Here is a 14567-nt window from a genome sequence, read left to right as displayed (position 1 = left end):
TATGGGTCTTTCTACAATTTAATTAACTAAGTTCCTTCAAACTCTTTAAAGTTCATTCATAAATTTTGTTATAATCAATTTTTAAGAACTTTGGATTTTTAACAAATTAGCCTTTCAAACATTTATATAATTATTTTAAACCTAAGAAATTAAACATAAATGTAATGACTCTCCTTTGGAAGAACATTTTGTTCTCCCAAATGCTCCAATGTGCTTTGCAAATTTATAAAATTTCCATTTAAGATCATGTGAGTCAATTATTTAAATCTGACATTTTAAGTTGTAATAGCAAGTTATCTGTTAGTCTACTAAAATGCCAATTTCTCTTAAAAGTAACTCTTAAGTATTTTATTTTGTTATTTATTTATTTATTTTAGAGAGATTTTTGCTACAGGGTGTGTGTGCTCACCAGAGTGACAGAAAGCAAGAATTCACCTGCTAGGAGGGATGGCCATACCCCAATCTCTTCTCCTCTATTCTCCTCTCGGGATCTTGGGCATGCAAGCACATGTACTTGGCGTGAGTTTAAGCCACTGGGTCCAGGGCTTGAACCACAATCTACTTGATGGGAGTCCAGCAACTTAATCAGTATGCCTTCTGCTGGTTCCACAGTATTTTAAAAATAGGTATTTATAATATTTAATATAGGGCCAACCAGTGATGTGGTGGTTAAGGTAACTGGATGCCACATGGCTGTACGGTTTAAGTCCTGCACCCTTGGCTTGAGAAACACACTGGCTGCATGTGCTTGCATGCCCAAAATCCCAAGAGAAGAATGGAAGAGAAAGGATTGCAGTGTGGCCACTCCCTATGGGGGGTAATTTCTTCCTTCCTTCTTCCTCTCTCTCTCCCCCCAAACCCCTCATCCCTCCCCACAAGCATATGCATCTTCTAGCATATATATTTTTTTTTCCTATATTTAATCCCAGGGTTTAAAACAACTAAAAATTAATTGTATTATCACAAGTGATTTTTATGTGTTAGTTTCTGAACTGGATTTACTGATAGAAAATACTGTCTAGAAATTCGATGCGGGTTATGGGATGTCTTAGTTGACTTGCTTTAACTTAACAAAATACCACAGACTGGGTTGCTTAAACAACAGAAATTTCTTTTCTCACATTTCTAGAGTCTGAAAAGTCTGCAATGTGATGGCAGGTTTGTTTTCTTCTAAGGCCCTTCTCTTTGCCTTGCAAATGGCTGCTGGAGACCAGACAGACAGTGATGAGGGAGTAAAATGCAGTGCTCTTTGAGGGAATCCCACATGTCATGGTTCCTGGTTCAAGCCCAGAGATCTCCCTGAGTACGCCAGGCACATGTTTGTCCATGATCCGGAGCTAGTTTAGGCTGAGCGTGGATCGAGGTTTCAAAATCCTATCAGGGATGCTGTCTCTCTCTCTTTGAAGAAATAAATAGACTTTTTTTTCAAAAGAGCAGAAAACCGTGCTCCATGAGTCCAGTGTACACTAACAGTAATGTTGACATGAAGCTAATGGTTGAACACAGGGCATGTGTAAAAAAATGTATGTTATAATCTGCAAAAAAAGGAACAGTGGGCTAAAGAGATAGAACCAAAGAGTGAGTTAGGAAATGGAAGGGAAATGAAACAGAAATTTGACAATACAAAAAAAGAGTAAAGAGTGCTAAGAATCAAATCACTCAGCAAGCCAAAGTTATCATGGGCCAAATTGCTTTATCATGCCAGTCTCTGGCTCCTGAAATGTCCTTCAAAAGTCAAAATGTCTATGATTTCTTCTTGGCTGTTTCTAATCTCTTTATAGACTCCTTCAGCGAAAGAAAATATAGCCTTGTGAGTTAAATGTCATCTTCTCCTCAAATCCTAGTTGAGGTATATTGTTTAAAATTCTGGACACTAGTGGCAGAAATCCAAGTTAAGCCAATCTTTGTGGCACAGTATTCACATGCCAGACTGCAGAGCTAGAAGCTGCATAGCCACCACAGTCTGAGCCCCTGCTTAGCCAGCCTGAAGACACTCTACACACATGCATGCTCTGGACTCTTACAAGCTGGAGGACTAGACGAAAAGGACTGCAGTAAGACTAGACTCTGCAGAAAGTCTCTCTTTCTCTGTATCTCTCTTTTTCTCTCTCCATCTATCCTACTACACCACCACCCCCTCTCCACCTCTCTCTTTTATCCCAAGTCCAGAATCCCAGACAAGGGACACAATGCAGCTTCAATCAGGAGCCCAGTTCTCATGAAAATTTAAAATTGGAACTAGTCAGGTTGTGTAGAATTATGTCCCACATAATTATAGCAATTTTGATAACCTTGTTGATGAGTGAGAATATCAGAAAAGTGGATAATTCTGCAACAAAATATTGCATCCAGTTTAATGAAGTAGGAGAGAGTTCTTGAGGGAGTCTGGAATGCTCACGTACTCACTCCTAGGAGTGGTAATGCATTCTTTTATCTTCTCACTGCTGGTGACAACAGAAGGAAAAGCAGAGGTGGCGATGTGACTGGCTTGAGCCTTCTCTTTTGACCTGGTTATTGGAAAAGTCATGATGCATTTTTGCATAGGAAAACAGAAAAAATACATCATGATTTTTCTAAAACCCAATATATTTTATAATACAATTTACTAGCATTAAGCAATTATATAGTAAATACTACCTGATACAAGGCTAGCCTCTTTAACATCATTGTAGCTTATTGTACATGATCCACAGCAGTTAATAATAACCATTAATTACCTGAAGGAAATTAAAAGGAACTGCCTCTCATTCATTTGTGGAGGACATACTATGAGCCAGATACTCTTTCTGGGGCACAGTGATAAAGTGCTTCCCTCACTAAACTCACCAGCTTAGAACAAATTGACTATCAGAAATAAATATTTTCTTGTTGGCTATTGTTGCTGCTGTTGTAAATAGATACCTCCCTCATTATTGTTAAAGATCTTACATGAACACAATTAAATTGAGTATTTCTATTGTACCTATCCTCATTTCTTAACTATGGATCTGAAGGATTCCAGTTGCTATTCTAAGATTTTATAAATGCTGTACATGGTGTGTGACAATGACAATTTGGGCTCCTCCTTTCCTCTAGTATGTTTGATTTCTATACCTCATTACATTAGCCAAGACTTTTCAGAACCATATTGAGTCATGAAGATGATGATAAAGGTTTATTGGGAATACCACTAAAGAAGTACTTCCCCAAGTATGTTTTGTGGAACACTAGTCTTTTTAGAGTATTTGCCAAGAAAAATTTCTGTGATCAAACAAGATTATGAAATTGCATACTACAGCTTTCTTCCAGAGAATCACCATGTGATACATTATTGACTAGGAGAAGTTCCAAAATAAAGAGAGCTCTGTACATGTGTTTAACCTAGACTCCCATACAGATTGTGTGGTGATCAGCACCCTTCCATTTTCACTACAAAACACCTATTAGTGTCTACATTACTTGAGATTTTGTTTGTTTGGAAGCTACAAAAAACACATCTCCAAAATTTAAGCAGGAAAAGAAATATATTAGAATCCAAAAAGTCAGTAACGAGACTCAGTGAAAAAAAAGAATATGAAGGAGTTCTGGAAGTCTCTCTCTCAAGGGCTGCTAGTAATAAAACTAAGACAGCTGATTCCAACTACTCTCCATCTTTGTCTCTCAATCCCAGATTTCAAATTCTCAGGTGCAGAAACCTAATTGACTACTCTAAGGCCAGATAGTCATTTCCGGGTCAACCGGCAATGGTCAAGGTCAGAAGATTGACATAATTCCTAGAGATTTATCCTTGTGTCTCAAGGACTGTTTCTAAAGAGTGTGATTATCATGAATTGAAAAGGCATTCAAAGAAATATTTTCTGTGAAATCTCAGAATCACTAATACTATGAAACCCACTTTGTCAAAAATCATTAAGTATGACATTAACTCTTGGTTTAATAATAGTATTTTATTATGCTAGGAAGGATACTTCCAATCCTAACGCTTTTTGGAGACATCATCCAGAATGGATGTCAATATTCCAAATGCATTTCTGCCAATTGACTGAAAATATTACTACAAATAAAATTAAGTTACATTACATGCTATGTTTATAAATTTTGATATGCATTCCAGAAAAAAACATGCTTCTTAAGTGATTTTCTTCCATAAATTGTCCAAATTGGCTTGCTCATATATTATTTGGGATTTTTTGCAACTTTACTTAAAGGAATATTTGCTATGTATATAGGTTATTTTTTTCTTTTTTCTTATAAAACTTAATTTATGAATACTGAACATTAAATTTTATGTGATCTTTGTAGACTTTAGAGCAGTTTTGGTTTATGTAAGGATTGAGCACAAAGTACACATAGTTAACATGTATCTCCTTTCTCCACATGTGCACACTGATTCCTGTAGTTAACAACTTGCATTACTATGATATATTTGTTAAAATAGATAAACCAATACTGAAAATTTACTAACTAAGGTCCATAGTTTAAATTAATGGTCTGTTTTTATTGTTCAGTTGTATAGTTTGGGGACTATTTTTTTCTTTTAAATTTTGCTATAAAGCACCTGTGCATATGCACAAGAGAGTGGAAACATGAAAACATCACCTGGGGAGATGGCCATGCTGCAAGCTCCTGGATCTGGCACTCAAACTGTACAGTCAGCCATGTGAGATCCAGCAGTCTTAACCCCCATACCACTGGACGGCTCCGGTTCTATAGATTTTAATAAATGCATTCTGTTTTGTGCCCACCATTACAATATCAAAAATCACTAAATTACCTAAAAACCCTTTGTTTTTATACCTCTTTTACCAACTTTAAAGTCTGGTAATGACTGATCTTTTTATAGTCTACAGTATTGCCTTTTCCAGAATGCTCATTAGATTGAATTGTACATTTTGTAGTTTTTTCTGACTGACTTCTTTGACTTGGTACTATATAGTTAAAGTTCATGCATGGCTTTTCATGGCTCAATAATTTATTTCTTTTTTACCACTGAATAATATTCCTTGTGGATATGTGACAATCTGTTCATTCACCTATCAAAGAACTTCTTAGTTGTTTCTGAGTTTTTGAGAAAGACAAAACTGCTCTAAACCTTTGTGTATAGGGTTTTGAGTGGATATACATTTTTGACTCACTTGGGTAAATACCTAGGAACTTGATGACTGGATTATTTTTGTAAGACTACGTTTAGCTTTGAAAGAAACTGCCAAAGTGTTTCACAAAGGGACTATAGCATTTTGTATTCCTACCAGCCATGAATGAGAATTTCTGTAGCTCCACTTCCTGGTCAATATTTAATGTTATCAGCATTTTGAACTTTCAACATTATAATAGGTGTATAGTGGTATCTCATTGTTTCATGTGCAATTTCCTAAAGACATATGAGGTTGAGTATATTTTCATATTTGAAACACGTGGCTTCTTTCTTAAATGTATCTTTCTTGGTGTAGTATCTGTTTATATCTTTTGTCCATGTTTTAATTGGATCATCTGTTATTGTTGAGTTTTAAGAGATTTTTTATCTATTTTGGATATAAGTACTTTATCAAATACGTATTTCACAGATATTTTTTCCAGGTCTATGGCATTTCTTACCATTGCATAAGGAATACAGGGAATTATTATTATATTTAACAAGTTTTTTTACTTTTTCTATATTTTAGAAAAGTTTTTGTGTAAAATTTAGATTATCTGTATTTTTCAAGTTTCACATTACTCTGAACAGTAAAATTATATGGCTCCAAAGCATTTTAGAAGACATTTTGATGATTTTTTTGAGAGAAATTCACATTTTATTTTTGAGCCAATTTTTAATCTTAATTTTTTCTCAGGAAAAAACTACTTCAATCAAATTTTCTAATATATTTTCTACTTCAATCAAATTTTCTAATATATTTTCATAGAATGATACATAATGTCTTTTGTAGCATATTTTATCTGTACTTTTCATGATATCAAATTTCTAATTCATATTTTTAAAATGTATATCTTTTTGTCATACTTCGTTTATGAGATTGATTTTAAAAGGCTTATCATTTGTAGTGGTTAAAGTGCTGACTCCTACATGCACCTGGCATGATTTTCAAGCTGCTGGATCCAGAACTCAAACCTTAGAGTGGGCCTGTAGGATCCAGCCATCTTACCCTCCATACCACCTGCTGGCTCTCTCTATTCTTATACTTTGGAAGATAGTTCAGTGTCCACTAGTAGCTTTCAGATCTTTGCTTGCCACTGATGATTCTTATTTTATGAATATCTTTTAAAGATTACAACAATTTTTAAGGAATGATTATATTCAGGTAATAATAAAATGGTTCATAATCAAAGCAAAAGACCAATAGTAGGAAGATTTTCTTTTCTCAAAAATAATTGCCTTCTGGGAACCAGCAGTTAGCGTAATGGCTATGTCACTGGACTCCCATGTAGTCGACCGCGGTTCGCGTCCCAGACCCAGTGGCTTAAAACTCACGCCGGGCGTGTGTGCGTGCGTGCCCAAGATCCCGAGAGGAGAATGGAGGAGAAGAGATTGCAGCGTGACCATCCACTCTTGGGGGTCTTTTCTCGCTTTCTGTCTCTATGTCTCTGTCTGGCGAGCACACACGTCCTGTAGCAAAAACCTCTCCAAAAAAATATAATAATAATAATTGCCTTCTGAAGAAATATGAATATTCAGTCAGAAATATGTTGTGGTTACTTCTCTCAGGAAATCAAACAAGTAGATGTTCCTAATCTGGTTTTGTAATAAGTAATATTTAAAATAGAAAAATAATTACTGCCTTTTCTTGGCCATTAAGTTATTCCTTAGTTGGCATGAAATAATACAATAAACATGTATTTCCTATCCAACTTATAACTAAATGGCAAAGAGTAAAGATCAGTGAAATTATAAACCTAATTTTTAGTTTTTAATTTGTGAATTATTTTTAAAAACTATCAGTATATTTTTCAAATTATCAGTGTAAAGATTCACTTATAAACGTGAGAAATTCCAATGAAGTCAAAAGTATACAAAGTAATAGCTAATGAAGGTGAAAACTTAAAAAATCAAATATAGGCACCAGAAGATGATGTAATGGTTACATTCCTGGACTCCCACATAGTTGACCTTGGTTCGAATCCTGGACATGGCAGCTTAAACCTCACACTGCGCACATGTGTGTGTGTGCCAAAGATCCTGAGAGGAGAATGAAGAAGGAATTGTAGCATGGCCATCCTCCTGGGGAGTTGATTTCTCACTTTTTGTCTCTCTGTGTCTCTCTGTCTCTCTGGCAAGCACATATGCCCTATAGCAAAAATCTCTCTTAAAAAAAATCAGATATGCATTGAGGGGGAAGGAAGGAGATATTTGAATAAAAACCTTCAAGAAGCTCTTGGAAATGTACGTGATAAAACCTATGACTTGAATTTTATCACTAAAGGTCCACTTGTTAACTCTTTCATAACTATTGTTTGCTGACTATAATTCTGCCAGCTATAGCTATAATACAAAGTATTATACAAATTATGAAACAAGGTCATTCTCTACCTCATAAATGCTAACAGACTCCAGAAACTTAACAGCCTTAGACGTAGAAGAACCAAGTTCTTCTGAAGATTTTTCTACCCAATGCAATTTACCTGAGTAAGTTCTTTAACTGCTCTGGGCCTTCATTGCTTCAACTGTGCAACTCTAACTCTGTGTTAATTCTTTGACTTCCATCAAACACAGGTTAGAATATTGTCTATGGGTCTCTCACTCATTTTGAGTTTAGGAGTAGTTTGGAGCCACTCCTCCAACTGTCCCTTGATGACATCATGTAATGACACCTGAAGACTGCATCTGAAACTCTCACGTAGTGTGAAGTGCCTAGAATAATGAGGTTCACTCCCTGTATCAATTTACCTATTTATTGAGCAATATTTATTAAGTACTTCCTATGTGCTGGACAATCTTCTAAGAGCTGCGACTGGAGTGGTAAACAACATAATTGAAGTCTCTGATTTTAGGAATTTTTACCTTCCAGTGAGAAATCCTGACACAAGACGAAAGAAACTAACCTAGAATACCATGATCCTAGACTTTTTTTTTTTTTTTTAAGATTTTTTTACTGTGGTAAGAACATCTAACATGAGATCTAAACTTTTAACACATTTGTAAGGGTACAATACAATATTGTTAGAACTTACTCATCTTGTATCAATGATATTTTATACACATTGATATGAGCCCCCATTTCCCAATTCCTTAGCCCCTGGAAATCACCATTCTGTTCTCTGTTTCTATTAATTTGACTATTTTAGATACTTCATAATAAGTGAATCATACAATATTTTTACATCCATAGCTCATTTAATATCTTCAAACTTCATGTTGTTGTATATTACTGGATTTCCTCCCATTTTTAAGGCTGATTAATATTCCATTGTATGCATTTATCACTTTTTATTCACCTGCTGATGCATGTTTTGGTTGTATCCACATCTTGACAATTGTGAATAGTGCTGCAAAAACATGAGAGTGCAGCTATCTCTCCAAGATTCCAGTTTTAGTTCTTTGAATAAATACTCATAAGTGATTTTATCAGATCAAATGTTCTAGTTTTAATCTTTTGATAGCCTCCGCACTGTTCTGTATCAGCTGCATCACTTTGCATTCTTACCAACAGTGTATAAGGGTTTGAATTACTCCTGCTCAAATTTGTTGTCTTGTGGGCTTATCTTTTTTGTTTTTTTTTAAATTTGCTAGAGAGCATGTGTGCTCACAAGAGAAAAGAGAAAGATAGAGAGAGAGAAAGACCACACCACAATCCCTTTCCCTCCATTTCTCCTTTTGGGATTTTGGGCATGCACACAAATATACCTGATGTGTTTTTTAGACAGCTGGTTCCATGACTTGAACTGCACAGTCAGTTATATAGTATCCATCTGCCTTATTCACCTCATCAAGGACTGGGCTGTGGGTTTTTTGGTAATATATTAATAATACCATCCTAACAGGTATAAAGTGACATCTCACTGTGATTTTGATGTGCATTTTCCTGATAATTAATGACACTGAGCATCTTTTTATATGCCTATTGGCCATTTGTATGTCTTCTTTGGAGAAATGCCTGTTCCCATCATTAGCTCCCCTTTTAATTAGTTATTAGTTTGATTGGCGGTTGTTCGAGTTGTTATATATTTTGGAAATGGATTCCTGATTAGATACATGATTGGCAAATATTTTCTTTCATTCTGTAGGTGCCGTTTCACGCCTTTGGTTGTTTCTGTTTGCACTTCTAACACTAATCAAGTCTTTGAGCATATAATATCCAGGCATAATACTGGTGCCAGGAAAACGTAAGAGTGTGGGGCTAGCAAAAGCAGAAAGATCAGCAGGTACTTGCAGAGAAAGCCTAAACATTATTTTAAACTGGAAATTTTTCCCCCAGAGGGTATGTGTGCTCACCAGAGACAGAGACAGGGATGAAGGGAGTGAAAAAGCACTCCCTATGGGAACCTGTCACTGCAGAAATCCCTTCTCCTCCATTTCTCCCTCCCATTGGAATTTTGGACATGCAAGCACACATATCCAGTGCGTCCTTCAGATGGCCAGGTCTAGGACTCAACCACAGTCAGCCATGTGGGATTGAGCCACCTCAGCCACTAGGCTACAGGCTGGCCCTAAATTGTGCTTTTAAGATTGAGAGCAAAAAAATAGTGTAATGAGAATGTAAAGAGCAATTGTTTTAGAGACTTGCATTTGTGTGCCAGTTTAGTCATATATTAGCTGAATTATTTACAGCAAATCACTATTTCTCTAAGCCTCAGTTTCCCCACATAAAAAATAAAGATATTGGGACAGCAGATACTGTAGTGGTTTCATTGCTGGACTCCCACACAGCCAACTGCGGTTCAAGTCCTGGACCTGGAGGCTTGAGACACAGGCCAGGTACATGTGCGTGTGTGTATGCCCAAAATCCCAAGAAGAGAATGGAGGAGAAGAGACTGTGGTGTGGCCATCCCTCCCTGGAGGGGGATTTCTCATTTTCTATCTCTTTCTGTCTCTCCAGTGAATGCACACACCCTATAACAAAAATCTCTCTCTGTTAAAAAAAAAGGGATACTATTGTAGTATTTGTTGTCATTACAATTAACTAATGTAATAGCTGAAACAATCCCTTGCAATAAAATATTGAAAAAAGATAAAAGTATTAATAAAGTTAATGTGATCTTTGGACAGAAGATTCTTTTTCTAGCATTAATATGTCTTCTAATTTCTTTTGATGGTTACCAAATAATTTGGAGTCATGGAATAGTGCATAATTCTTCCTATTGCCCAATATAAAACATATCCTAATGTTCTCTTAACTTCAATGGAACATCAGCAGGCAGTTGTAGAACACAGGCAAAATGCCAGTGTAGAGGTGGCTAAACCCCCAAATCAAATACAGATGATCCTATCCAACAGTTAGCATTTTTGAGCAGCAAACCTCAATGTTCTGATTTTAGGCTGAGATAACCACCAGTGATATTTTGAAAGATATCTTTGAAATAAATGTTACTACTTCTTAAAAAAAAATGCTAAGGAAGCTTACTAAATACAATGGAATTTAGAGGGAAAATATTGAACATCAAGTCATATTTTTACATTTTGTTATGAATGCTGACATGAGAAATTTTATATTAAAATTTGAACTAAATATGAGAACTTCCCATTTTCCTTTGTTAATTATATTAATTTAACAATATATAACCTGATTTTTATTTTTATGATGTTGCATAAAGATGTTCTAAGTTGATAAATCATATAGTCAATAAGGATATATGTAGTCCCCCTATTGCTTTCTATCATGTCAGTGAGAGACAGAGAGAGAGGGAAGCATCTTCAGTAAGAGTCTCAGGCCGTGATCCTCCCCCAGCTTCTCAGCAGCCAGGATTATGGCGAAGCATTGTAGTCTGGGTTGAGCATGGCCAGCATGTACTGGCAGATCAAGGAATTGACTCCACCATCTTCCATATGGATCCAGCTTCCTTTGAGGATCATGTTACCACTGTGCCACTGAATTACCCCTACTATATGTATTTCTACATCTCAACTTGTCCCCCAAGAGTCAGGTACATATTTTCAACTTTCTATAGAATTTTTCTGCCTGAATAATTTACAGGCACATCTATTGCAGCAATTAAAAAGGAATTCACAGTTTTTCTTTCTAAAACGTGTCCTTCTGACATTCCTATTTCTATTAAAATCATATTTCAATGTCCACACACTTCCACTGGATTTCAAAGTCTGTCTACTAGACCTCCAAATTTATGTCAACCTTTTTTTTTTATTTCTTAAACCTTTCTTTTTCTTCTCGTTATCATACCCTAGTTCAGTTCTATACTATCCCTCACCCAGCCAAGATCAAAAGCTACATCATTGGTGACTTAAGACAAGTCTCCTAATTCTAACTCATCTACATTTTGAAATGCAGAATAAATACCTACAAAGTTACCCATGTCCTCATCCCCAGAACCTATGAATATGCCAACTTATGTGGTAAAGGGGGGGGGGGCTCTTCAGATCTGATTGAGATAAGGGCTTTAAAACAGAGAGATTATCATTGATTATTGAAGTGGCCCCAACCTAATCACAAATTTTTAAAATTGGAGGTCCTTTCCTCATGTGATCATAGAGAAATTAATCTAAATATAAAAGGTCATAAGGATGCAACATTGCTAACTTTGGAGATGGAGGAAGCAGGCCATTAGGCAAGAAATGCAGGCTGCCTCTAGAAGCTGGCAGAGAAAAGGCAGAGTCTACCCTACAGCCTCCAGAAGAGTTTAGTCCTACTAGCTCTTTGATATCAGTCCAGTGATACTTGTAACAGACTTCTGGCCTACAGATCTACAAGATACTAAATTTGTTTTGTTTTAAGTCACTAACTTTGTGTTAATTTGTTACAGCAGCAATAAAAAATTAATACTTCTGGACTGTTAGGTTAATTAACTTGCAAACATATCTGATTGTCCCTATTATTCCAACTTTGCAGCAACCCTTTGCCTACTTAAAAGACTCAACCTTACATATGAAAGATGTTATAATTTCATTGAAGATATCTTCCATTATTTCCCTTCCCATTACACATTTAAGCAATGTCTATAAGCTATATCCCAATCTGTCCTTCACTTCCTCACCCCTGGGTCATGGCACTTCTCTTCATCTTCACTTGCTGAAATTCCAGTTGTTCTTGAGTTCAACATCCATGATCAACTCCAAGTGATCTTCTTTATTTTTTTCTAGTTAGAAATGAACAGTTTTCTCTTATGTGCTTTTTTGACCATTGCTTATGTCTCTAATTATGTTTTATATCCTTTATGCAAAAATATTGTTTCATCCTTATTAAATTCATGAGCTTTACAAGAACAAGAATCTTCACTTTCATCTTTGAATTTCTAAAGCAACAAGTTCTAGTCTACACTGAATAAATGCTCAAGAATTCTTTTAAATTTTGTTTATGATGTTTTCTGTTGATCAGTTTAAGGAAGACCTGGTAGGTATGATATATCTGATCTGCCTTACAGAGAACACTTTAGATTTTTAGTCATTAATTTTATTGAATTAACTTTATGGTACTAAATATAGTATTACCATCTTAGAAAGCAGTCATAATGAAAATCTTCTGTTAGAACAATAGCATCTGGGTCTCTCTATAACATACAATGCAACAAACATTGTGGTCTTTAGACCATGAACTTTCTTGTAATATGAACAAATTCCCTGTGGTTGATACAAAGCTTGAAGGGTGTTCAAATGTTCTTTCTTCATCCTCTGGTTCAGTTATTTTTTTCATATTTTGAAAAAGACAATTTTGTTTTATCTAACAGTGTCATCTCAGAGCCCTAGGCAGAGGACAGAATGACACAACTGTGCCAAACATGTGGATGACAGGGGAATGGTTTTCCTAGAAATGATAGCCACATGAAACCTCTCAGAAGGTCCTCTCGGCTTTGGGACTTTTTAGCCAAATAAAAATGTTAATTATATAGTCTGATGTGAGAGCAATATGAAAGAAAAAAGATAACAAAACTGGCTTGATATTTTTAGAAGAGAATACCTTTCTCCTTTTTTCCCCCCTCTCTAAACAAGGTCTTCCTATGTTACCATCCTCCTGCCTCAGTCTCCTGTCAGAAAAAGACTACAGGCATGCTACAACAGCCATCTCTCCCCCAAGTCTTGAGCTCACGATCCTTCTGTGTAAGCCTCTCTGAGTTCTTGGAATTACAGGCACACACCACCATGTCCAGTCTTTAGGTTGGACGAGTTGTTCTTTATGTGATTCCAACCTATGGAGCACAGTGTATCAACAGTGTGTACTGCTGCAAATGGGCCAGAATCTTTTTGTTTTGTTTGTTTGTTTGTTTATTCTATGAGTAAGAGAGACAGAGAGGAAAAACAGAGACATACCATCTCCAATAGGGTCTCAACAATGCGATCTACCACCAACCCCAGTGAGCCCCAGATCACAGTACTTGCCCAGCATACTCAGGGATATCTCCAAATTTGAACCCAGAACCTTGTCATGTGGGTCAACCTCACAAAGCATGTGTTTTACTAATGCCTTACCATCCAACCACAAAATTTTAATCTTGATATGGTCAATGTTTTCATTGTGTCTACAGAATCTTGCTTCTTAAATGGTGCTGTTGGAAAGTGGTTCTTTGAAAAAAGAAAATCACTGTTACTGGAACTAACAACATAGGAGGACATAAGGAAATAGTATTGGATTATTGGAAAAGTGATGATGTATTTTTTCTGTTTTTCTGTGCAAAAGTGTGTCATGACTTTTCCAGCAACCCCAAAATTAAATTCTACTGGGGAGACCCTTTACTGAGTGCCTGTTCTGCTAGGCACTAGACTAGAAATTGAGGATATAAAATTAATAATGTAGGACCTTGTCCTCAGGAAGCTTAAGCACTAAATCAATTCATGTTTGGTTTACTCGCCAAGGAGCTAGCTGGCTTTTGGTAGTTTGTCATCAGTAATTTAACTTTTGATAAACTGGCCTGCCATTGAGAATTTCTAAGAATTTCTGAGCATATGGCAGTGAGATTAAATCTCTAAATTCTTTTAATTGATTGGGGTAATAAATGATGGGATTTTCACAGGAGTATTTGATAGTTTGAAAAGAAAGCATCTAGAAGACTTTCTGGATAAGATGGTCTCTACAGTAAGTTCTGAAGAAAGAGAAGGCAATAGCTAGGCAAAACTGAAATGCACATAAAAAACATAGACTCAGACAGAGGGCAGGACCTGATTGGGGAACTCTAAGTTGGTGAGACCTACTGGAACAACATTTGTGAGGTACAGTGAGGATGGTAACCAGATATAAAGTCAGAAAGGTAAATAAAGACTAGGTCATAAAAGTTCTTATGCACTCACCCCTACATTTATATTTTGTATTGAGCAACCTAGGAAAAGCTAAACAAACAAAAAAAAATTTAAACATGAATATGATTTAGATCAAATAATAGGGAAGCTTATGCACTCACCCCTACATTTATATTTTGTATTGAGCAACCTAGGAAAAGCTAAACAAACAAAAAAAATTGAAACATGAATATGATTTAAATCAAATGATAGG

The sequence above is a fragment of the Tupaia chinensis genome, unplaced genomic scaffold (assembly GCF_000334495.1).
Source record: "Tupaia chinensis unplaced genomic scaffold, TupChi_1.0 Scaffold000318_1, whole genome shotgun sequence".
In the NCBI taxonomy this organism is placed as follows: domain Eukaryota; kingdom Metazoa; phylum Chordata; class Mammalia; order Scandentia; family Tupaiidae; genus Tupaia; species Tupaia belangeri.
This window is presented reverse-complemented; position numbering follows the sequence as displayed.